The sequence below is a fragment of the Dasypus novemcinctus genome, chromosome 10 (assembly GCF_030445035.2).
Source record: "Dasypus novemcinctus isolate mDasNov1 chromosome 10, mDasNov1.1.hap2, whole genome shotgun sequence".
In the NCBI taxonomy this organism is placed as follows: Eukaryota; Metazoa; Chordata; class Mammalia; order Cingulata; family Dasypodidae; genus Dasypus; species Dasypus novemcinctus.
The window spans coordinates 36,898,099-36,908,795 of record NC_080682.1 but is presented as its reverse complement, the minus strand read 5'-3'; the positions used below and the strand labels follow the sequence as shown (position 1 = coordinate 36,908,795).

Here is a 10,697-nt window from a genome sequence, read left to right as displayed (position 1 = left end):
ATCTATCGTTACTATATTTACTGCCCTCATTCTCCTTCGTTTATAAAGCAGTCTCCTACAAACCACAAAGCTTCTGTCTTAAACATACCATTCTCAACCCTATCCTCTAAATGATCTTCTCACTTCCCCCACAGCCTTTAATACTCTATTTCTTTCTCATAACCTTTGCTTTTTTGATAATATTTTCCGCCATCTGTCTAGCCACTACCACCCCAGAAGATTGTAACCACGGCCCCCCATGCCGCCATCGCTCTCAAGCAGCTCCAGCCCCGCGAAACGGCCCGCAACCTGCTTTCCCCGGCCTGCGGTCTGCTTTCTAGCATCTAATAACGTTTCTGCTTTTAACAGCTCCCCATACTTCTGCGGAGCTTCCTCCTGTCTCGACCTCACTCCTCTTCTCAGCCATCCAAAGCGTCCTTTCTCGTCCCCCGCCCCCCTCCTTTTATCGCTTGAACCCCTACTGCGTTGCAGATTGGGCCGCCCCATGTCGGCCCGCCCCATTAACATCGGCCTCTCTCGGCCTGTGGAGACCTTGGCCTTCTTGTCCTCGCCTACGTCTCCACCACTCCCGACGCTGCTGCCACCACCGTCGCTGGTGCCCTGACGCAACTTGTCCTCACCACTGCGATCCTCCAGACCATCACACAGTCTGCCTCTGCCGCTCTTCGCCACCAAGAAGAGATCAACCACCTGTAATGCGCTATCATCCTGGACTTTTAACAACAGATAGACCTTATCGACACCGAGGTCAACGGGAATTGGACATTGGCCACCCTTGCTTGCAACGGCAAGATACCGCCCCCCAAATTGTACATTTGTATCCCCGTCATACTCACCTCCCTCTTCAGCCCCGCTTCCCTCATTGCTTACTGCCTCTTGGGCCTCGGCTACTTGTTGCTGCTGCCATCCTGGCCCTTATTTGAAAAGAAGGGGGAAATGCGGTCACCCCTCGGGCTGAAGTGTGGTTTGCTGGCCTGGCAGGGGAGCGGCCGCGGTAGGCCTAATTCCGCTGCCCCCATAATAGGGTGGCTGGTCGGACTCACCGCCACCCCTGAAGGAAGCTCAGCATGGGCGCAGAGTGCCCTCGGGTCTCCCCTTCTTGGCAGCCATGCTTCCACGGCCGCCCCTCCTCCCAGATGGCACCACCCGATGCCTTGTGGGGCGGCACCCTTCTTCTTCCTTCTCCCTGCGCAGGCGCAGGGCAGAAAATTCCAGTCTGCCCTTTTCCCCTCCCCCGACAGCAGCAACAGCCAGGTGTGGGCAGAAAAATCCAGCCCGCCCTTTTCCCCTCCCCCGACAGCAGCAACAGCCAGGCGTGGGCGGGAAACTCAAGTCTGCCCTCCACCCCAGCAACAGCAGCCACCAATCCCTAAACCCTGCCCCTTCCCCCAGCAACAGCGACAGCCAATCCCTAACCACCACCCCTCCCCCGTCCAGTACCGCCCACTGACCTTTCGCCAGCAACCAATCAGAACAGGGCGTGGCTTCGACCAATCAGCCTTCCCCAGCCCCTATAAAACTGTTGCCTCTCCCTCAGTAAAGTGGACTTGCGTGTTTACCTTGTCTCCGCGGTGGTTCTTCTGCCGTGCGCCCTCCAGTCCTGAGAGCCCCCGACAAGGGCCTGGCCTCCCTTGTCCCCAGTTCGTCGCCTGCTTCTCCGGGCGACCCCTTCGTCGCCGGCTTCTCCGGGCGACCCCTTCGTCGCCGGCTTCGCCGGGCGACCCCTTCGTCGCCGGCTTCGCCGGGCGACCCCTTCGTCGCCGGCTTCGCCGGGCGACCCCGTCAGCCGAACCGCGCAACCCCTTGTGAGACCGATCCCTCGTCTGCTGCCGGACCGATCCCTCGTCCCAGGTGGGACCGACCCCTCGTCCCAAGCGGGACCGACCCCTCGTCCAGAGCTGGACCGACCCCTCGTCTGCAGCCAGACCCCACCTCTACCGACCGAGCAAGCCGCCGCACCATCCATCTAAGGAAACATGTCCAAGTTGATATTTGAATATAAATCTGTGAGACTATAATGTCCATGAAATAAAAAATATAATGTTGGGAAGCAGATGTGGCTCAAGTGATAGAGCATCTGCCTGCCATATGGAGAATTCAGGGCTCGATCCCCAAGGCCTCCTGATCCATGTGGTGAACTGTTCCACATGCAGTGCTGCTGCATGCAAGGAGTGCCCTGCCATGCAGGAGCACCCCCATGTAAGGGAACCCCACGCAGAAGGAGTGTGCCCTGCAAGGAGAGCTGCCCCATGTGAAAAAAGCACCAGGAGTGGTGCCACACACACACAGAGTTGATGCAGCAAGATGATGCAACAAAAAAGAGATGCAGTTTCCAAATGCTGCCTGATAATGCAAGCAGAAACAGAAAAATGCACAGTGAATGGACACAGACAGCAGACAAAGGGGGGGAATGGGAGAGAAATAAAACAAATCTTAAAAAAAAATACATATATATATATATAATGTTGACCATATATATTCTTCAATCAACAAATATATATACATACATATAGAGAAGTGGGTGGGGACAGAGAAAAAGAGAGAGAGAGAGAGAGTTTATTATATGCCAGACTATGGAGTCTTGGGACAAATCAGTGGACATGAAACATTCTTGTTCTCAAGAATCTCACATTCAGGACAACCACCACACCATGGAGCCTAGAGTGATTACAACTGAAAATGGGAGGATTGCATCCAGCATCCATGTGGAATCTGAGCCTCCTCTTGACATAGAGGTGCAATGGACACAACCAATCCAATGTCCACATAGAAGAGGTGGCATTGGATTGGGAAAAGTGGACATGGTGGACGATGGGTATGGGGAAAAGCAGGAAGAGATGAGAGGTGGAGGCGTCTTTGGGACATGGAGCTGCCCCGGATGGTGCTTCAGAGGTAATCACCGGACATTGTAAATCCTCACAGGGCCCACTGGATGGAATGGAGGAGAGTATGGGCCATGATGTGAACCATTGTCTATGAGGTGCAGAGGTGCCCAAAGATGTACTTACCAAATCCAATGGATGTGTCATGATGATGGGAACGAGTGTTCTTGGGGGGGAAGAGGGGGGGTGGGGGGTGGGGTTGAATGGGACCTCACATATATATTTTTAATGTAATATTATTACAAAGTCAATAAAAAAAGGAATTAAAAAAAAAAAGAATCTCACATTCTACAGGGGAAAGATAGGTAACTAATAAACAAGGAAATAGATAACTTTTGGATGTTGTTACCTTTCTCAAACAATAATAGCCAAAAAGTAAATGCTTGGGTTTTGACAGAGCAGAGAGTGGTTTTAGGTAAAGAGGTTGAAAAGTCTTTGTGATGAGAAGAGAGTGAACCAAGAATACTGTTCCAAGTTGAGGAAACAGCAAGTGTAAGGCAGACAAGATTCTATACCTACCTGAAGAAATCCCAGAGAGGAACCCTGCATATGGTTCTAGGACATGGTGTCCTGATCCTGATCAGGGATTTAAAAAAAAAAAAAAATAAATGGAGCCAGATTGAACTGTTTAAGGTTACCAAGACAATGCAACACCACATGAAACTTCCTAGCATTTTTGTTTGTTTGCAGGGCCCATGGGAGCTTAGAGTGATATGGAACTAGACCACAATTAACCTAACATAAAGTCACTTGGAAAACTTTATTAACTTATGCAGCAATCATCCCCTGAAAAGGCAACAAAGTGCTTTCATCTATTCTCAAAAGTGAGCATTTATATTATTTCTTCTATAGCTCATAGTAAATCCCTTCCCCTAACAAAGTATTTCCTCCACTTTCAGACTTCTCCATTCTCATATACACCTATGTTATATAACAGAAAGAAGAAATATGTACTGGGGATCAGAATACATTAGCCTAAACATTTTGCTCTCCATCCTTGGAAATCCAGAGCACCCTGTTACTATTTTCTGCAGGGCCCCTTTCTCCTTCTATGATCAAAAGAGCAATATCTAAACTTCATGGAAAGACATGCCAGAAAACAGAATTACTTCAACTTTCCCAATTCCTACCCCTCTTTAAAAGGAGTTTTCCTTACTACCCTTTCTAAAGTATGCCTTATTACACTCTACCTTGATTTCTTGATTGTCTTTTCATAGAAAAATTGCGTTTATTAACTTGCCTTTCAACTCTACAACCTTTCTATTCTACTACACTGATAACTTTCATTAGGACTTTCTCTCTTAATATGCAAAATGCCCAGTAACTGTCTTGCATATAGTAGGCACACATAAAAATGCTAATTAAAAATGGCAGCATTATTTGACTCCCTTTTCCCTTTAATTGAATGGGAAATTATTACCCATTGTCATAAATCATTACTCAGCACAGGCAGGGTCACTGGCAGAAGCAAAGTGAAGAAGCAAGCAGGCATACGAAACTGCTAGAGCATTAAAATTACATCCTTTCAAAAGTAGTTGACTAAAATTAAATGCTTTTTAAAGAAGATCTTCAAAGATAAGGCACAATGTGGCTCTGAGTGAGTCTTATATCTGCATAAACCACAAGTTCCAACCCCTCATCTTCTCAATTCATCTTTTCAATTCCAGAAAAGAAACTTAGAAGGATGGTTGAAAAAAAAAAGGTCCTGGAGAAAAAAATGTGGGACTAATTATGATATCATGGACAATCCGCAATCCATTGGAAATTCAGGGTTGCCACGTTCATCATCTGTAAAATGGTAGCTAATGCCCTGCCTACCACCCCAAAATCAATCAATAATAATAGTAACAATTAGCATTTTATTGTGCTAAAAATTTACACATATAAATCACATACTTACAGTGGCAAAATCCCAACATGATATTGCTATCAACTGAGGAAATAGTGACTACAAACCAAAAGGTAGTATTAGAGGGTGCTATCATTATGTACTTCCAGAATAATACAATTTACAAAAGAATTTTTAAAGAGTCAAGCCAGGCTTGCAAATAGATGCAGGGACTGAATACCCTGGAAGGCAAAACTCAGATACTATTAAGTTTCCTGGCTAAGTCTCCATTTTATTCAGGATTTAACAAACAACTTCTTATTTCTTGGTCACAAAAGCTTGAGAATATGTTATATCATTGTGGGATTCTATATTCCCCATCTCAGTTTAGAGTTCTAAGTCTCATTCCTACTGAATGAGATATGAGAATACAGAAATGAGAAAATTGTTACCGAAGGATATTCTATGACTTGTCAATTACACAGAGTAAGAAAGAGTGAATCTTACCTTAAACATAAGGGTACTGACACTCAGTCCAGTATTCTGGCCTCTCTAATGTATTGTATCTCCAGCTACACTATTGGGTTTACCTCCCTACAAGAAACTTCTTCCTTTCAAATGTCCTTCTGAATGAATCTTTTACTTCCTTGTTTCTCAAACTGTAGATAAATGGGTTCAAAATGGGGATCACTGCTGTATAGAACACAGATACCTGATGTCCAGGGAGAAACTAGAACTTGGGCCTACATAGATAAAGAAGAGTGTCCCATAAAGGATGGAGACAGCAGTCAGGTATGAAGAGCAGGTTGAGAAGGCTTTGCATCTCCCATCAGCGAAGCAGATCCTCAGGATGACAATGACAATATAAATGTAGGTGACCAAGATGATCATGCCACTGAGTACTCCTAGGGCTTCAGCCAAGATGCAAAGTAAAAATTTATTGATGTGGTTTTCTGCACATGCCAGAGAAAGAATAGGAAGTAAGTCACAGAAAAAGTGATTGGTGATATTTGGACCACAGTAGGGTAGGTGCAAAGTGAAAGTCGTATGGGTCATGGTACTCATAAGTTCAATGGCATAGGGCCCTACCACCAGCTGCACGCAGATCCGCTGTGACATAATGACTATGTACAACAAAGGTTTACAGATGGCCATATAGTGATCATATGCCATGGAAGCCAGGAGGAAACACTCAGTTATTACTAACTGACCAAAAAACCATATCTGGGCAACACAACAACAACAAAAAAGAGATTACTTTTTCCTGCAAAAAGATGTCAGTCAAAATTTTAGGGCTAATGACAGAGAAGGAGCAGATGACCACAAAGGACAAGTGGCTGAGAAAAAAGTACATGTGTGTGTGGTGTTGGGAATCCATCCAAATGAAAACAACCATCCCCAAGTTTCCCAGAAGAGTAACAAGATAAACAAAAAGAAATATCAGGAAGAGAGCAACCTGTTGCTGGAAACTATTTGTCAAGCCCATGAACAAAAATTCAATCACCAAAGTTTGACTTCTGTAATCCATTTCATTGATCTATTATGAGAAAGAGAAAGATTTTTTTACTTAGCAATAAATTCATATTTAAAGACTTATTCATTTCACATCTTTATTTATTTTTTATCTCTTAAGTGGCTTAGCATAGGTAGACAGATATCCTCCTTGATGTCCTCCTAACTATGTGGCAACATGGAGCAAGACACCAAACCTCACTGTGTCTCTTCAGTTCCTCTCTATATCAACAGAGAATTTTACACAGAATCATAGAACTTTATAGATCTAGAGGCAAACTTTGGAGACTGTCTAAGGCAAATCCTCTAACCCTTCCAGATTACCTTTCTAAAAATGTCTGCCATTGAACCAAGGATGTCTTAAGAAACATTTCATAGGAAAGGCATTAAGTGAACTCTGTGCATTCAGGCTGATACCTCTCCTCTCTCTAGGTAAAGGGTAAATAGGTATTAGGAACATATCTTCCTCCTATTCCTTTAGATACCATAATAATAGTTAACTGAGTTGTCTACAACACAACACCTGGTCTGAAAGAAGTTAGGACAGGCTGACACAAGAGAATTTGGAGCAGGGATCAAAGTCCTCAACAGCATCTCCTCTGTGCTACCTGCATTCCTTCATATCATGAGAGTCTATACCTATTAATTCAGTAACTCTCTACCAAATGAACAGCCGAGAAGAGACTGGTTCCTGCAAGTTGAGTATGTGCCTTGACCCAATAAATGTATCAGGTACTTGGCAAGGAAAAACAACTGTTTTAAGAATGAATGGAGCACTCCTGTGCATTTATGCCAGAGAAATAAAAATGTAAGTCTGTTGTAGAAGTTGAGAGAAGTTCAATTATTTGAGTATAGAAAGGCCAGGACTCGGGAATGATTTTGAGAAGGAAAAATGATTTACTGATGGACGGCTGGACTCGGGAGCTTTTTGTTTCAAACTTGAGCCTTGAACAAGAATTTTGAGTTCCTTTTATACAGAGAGGAAAGGTTAAATTGTTCTTTGTTTCAGTGCTCAATAGACTTAAATTAGCATATATCGTCCACAACCTAGGTAAGTTTTTAGCATTGACTTTATACATTCTAGATAAGATTTTAGTACATTTGGTTTGCATTTTCCTGAATATTTAAAGTTTATAAAGTTTGCATTGCTAAGCTGTTTCCTGGGACTGGAGTCGTTGCCATTGTCACCAAGGGCAGGACTACAGCTTCTTACCGTCCCACACCCACAAGTCACAGACAGCTTAAGTTATCTACAAAGAGATGTGGCTACACAAATCTATACATGTGATAAAATGGCAGAGAACTGTACACACACATGGTTCCAATATCAGTTTCCAGATTCTGATATTGTTCTATAGTTACATAAATGTAGAAATTGGGAGAAATTGGATGAAGAGTACTTGGGACCTCTCTACCTATCTTCAAAATATCTTATGAAATTATAATTACTTCAAAATAAAAAGTTAAGGAAAAGGGAATGAAAAGGAATGGAAGAAAAGGGTAATTGGGGACAGAAAAAAATGAGGGTGAAAAAAATAAAATATGAATTTTGGATCTGATTCCAACAGCACTTTTGCACAAAAATGTTCACAGGACATGGAAGAAAAGAAGTATTCACTGAAAGACTTCAAAGACTTCTCTCTCTCCTGTTAAGAAAGTTTGGAGAGGGTTGTGTTTAAGCATAGAAATTAATTAAATGACAAGCTGCTGGCATCTTGTTGTCGCACAGGCAATGGGACTTAGAAAAGAAAAGGGTTTGCAGGGGTTTAACTTAAGAATAGGATCTCAACTAACTGCCTCTGTAAACAAAGGTCATGAAGTAATACACCATTGATAATGGCTCTGCTTTTAAAACTCTGTATTCTACTTGGAATCCTAAAAAGTATAAATAATAGTTGCTGACAGCAGAAAAATCTATTAAACTGTATTGTTCTCAGCCTTACCCAGCCCAGAGATTCTAATAGAGTAAAACCATTATTATGAGTCCCTGTGAATTTGGGCAGAAGTTGAATAGGACCTCAGGTCTTCGGATTCAGAGGTCTGTTTTCTACTGATACCCAATCAAAGTAATAAGTAAGAAATTAAGATCCAAAGAAGCAATGACTCCTTAGTTCTAACACTCAAGGAGTCAATAGATCTTCAAGAACATTTCAGTATCTCTATGCCAAACACAAATTTCATCTAAAATGTACATTCAAGTCAGATAATTGAATCCAAAAAAGGCAAAAACTAGACATTATTATTTGTATCAAATTATTCTCTCAGTGAGTTTAGAGATTACTTTTCCCAGACTTCTAAACTCATTTTTGCAATTTAGGAAATCATTTAACTTACTTGTTTGAAGTCAATTTAAGAACTCTTTTAACTCACCAATCTGAAGAGTAAAACCACTGGGCTCTTTGCTTACCCATGTCAAAGTGATTTACAGAATTAACAGTTGCTGATATAAAAATAAATTACCCTTTAAAAAAGGTGGCTGGTCATTCTTCTCAACTCCTTCAGCTATCTAGCAAGATAAACAATACGGTGATGCCACCTTGAAAAATGGACCTTTCAAAAGTACTTTGAGAAAGAGTTCATTGTCTCTCAATTCTGCACAGCACACAGGAGAGGTTTTTCTCAAGAGCCGTTCAGTAAATTGGAGCCAACTCTCTAAAGGAATCAGAAGCTAAGGAGGTTAAGACTATAGGGAAAATATTAAAGCTGTATTTTGAGAAAATAGTTTCAGAAACTTTGAATCCACTGTGATTGCACAAAATAAAGCACTTTCTCCCTTTGGTAACCCATTCCCTTGGGTAATTCTAAGCCTTTCACCACTGCATGATGATCACCTGCACTTGGTGCTACACTGATTTGAGAATTCTAAAACAGAGCCCTTCATCAAAGAGATAACACTCAGCAGTGGATTCTGAGAGCACGGAGGTAATATGGACAACATGATTGGCTCAGGAGTTACAAGGAGGGAGGGATCGTTGGAACCAAAAAGATTTGGAAATGGTTTCATAATAATGATGGTTTTCAAAGGGAGCTAAGATATAGGATAAATAAGAATTAATTACAGAGTCAGTATCTAGTCTAGGTTATCAGAGGAAGGGATGGGGATGGGAATGGGAATTTAAGGCTTAAAATCTACAGGGTTCTTACTTAGAACCACGGAAATTACTTGGTAATGGATGGTCGTGATGGTAGCACAGCATTGTGACCACTATTAACAACACCAAAATACATGTATGGATATGATTAAAGGGGGGAATGTTAAAGTGTATATATGGTAACATAATGAAAATTTTTAAAAATCCATGAATCTACACTACACAGTCAAACATAAGTTAAACCATGGACTGTAATTAATAATACAATTATAAAAATATGCTGTCTTCAACTGTAACAAATGTTCCACACCAATGCCAGGTGTTAATAACAGGGTGTTGTACGGGGATCCTGTACTTTATGCATGATTCTTCTGTAAACCCACAACTTCTCTAATAAAGGAGGGAAAAGATGACACAATTCACATGTGGTTAAATTTGAAAGGTATTTAAACATAACCATATAAAACTACAATTGACATGTTTTGTCCTTCTTGAGAAAATATTCAAAAAAATTGAAAAAGTTGGGCTTAGAAATGACAAAGGAAATTACATCTTTCCTATTTTTATCTAGAGAGCCCATCATAGTCTTTGTTAACCAGGGTTTGCCTTGTTTACTGACTTTGTTCTGTCTTCACTCTGTAACACGTCCCATAGCAACTGTTACAGGTCACCTCTTAGAGGGCCATTGCCTACTTTGAGACCTGAAGTATTGTCTGTCTTTCTAATTGTTCATTAAACATTTATGATGCAGAATCTAGTAAAGAGAGTTTGGGAGAAGGACAGCCATAAGCAATTCCACAGTCTCTTTCTAGAATTGCTCTCTATTTCTCTTCAAGTATACACAAATATATTCAATACCAGTCATGTTTATCTAGTTCTAACCATTGCTGTTCTGATATGCTAATATAGTCTTCTGCCTAGAATTCTCCTCTTTTTTTTTTGATTCCACCAATTTATTAAACAGAATTAATACTAGCATTATTGAATATAATGATATTAATAGGCAATTACAGGTAGATTCTAAGTACATTACTGCAATTATAAAGAACAGTTTAAATCAGCAATTCTCAAAAATTTTGGCCTCAGAAACTTATTACATTGAGGACCCCAAAGAGTTTGTTTATTTATAATTATTGTGCTATTAAAACTGAGAAATTTTTGAATATTTAATTATTTGAAAATAACAATAATAAACATACTGTGTATAATATAAATGGCATATTTCAATGAAAAATAATTATATTTTCCAAAACAAAAAAATTTAGTGACAAGAATGGCATTGTTTTGCATTTTTGCAAATCTCTTTAGTATCTGGCTAAATACAAGAAAATCAGATCCTCACATTTGCTTCTGCATTCAAGCTGTGGCAATGTCTTGTTTTGG

The 10,697-nt window shown here is 41.3% G+C and overlaps 1 pseudogene; it reads right to left on the bottom strand.

The window, feature by feature from the left end:
* Positions 1–5,296: 5,296 nt before the first annotated feature.
* On the bottom strand, positions 5,297–6,238 carry LOC101438208 (olfactory receptor 5G25-like; annotated as a pseudogene).
* Between the last annotated feature and the right edge of the window lie 4,459 nt (positions 6,239–10,697).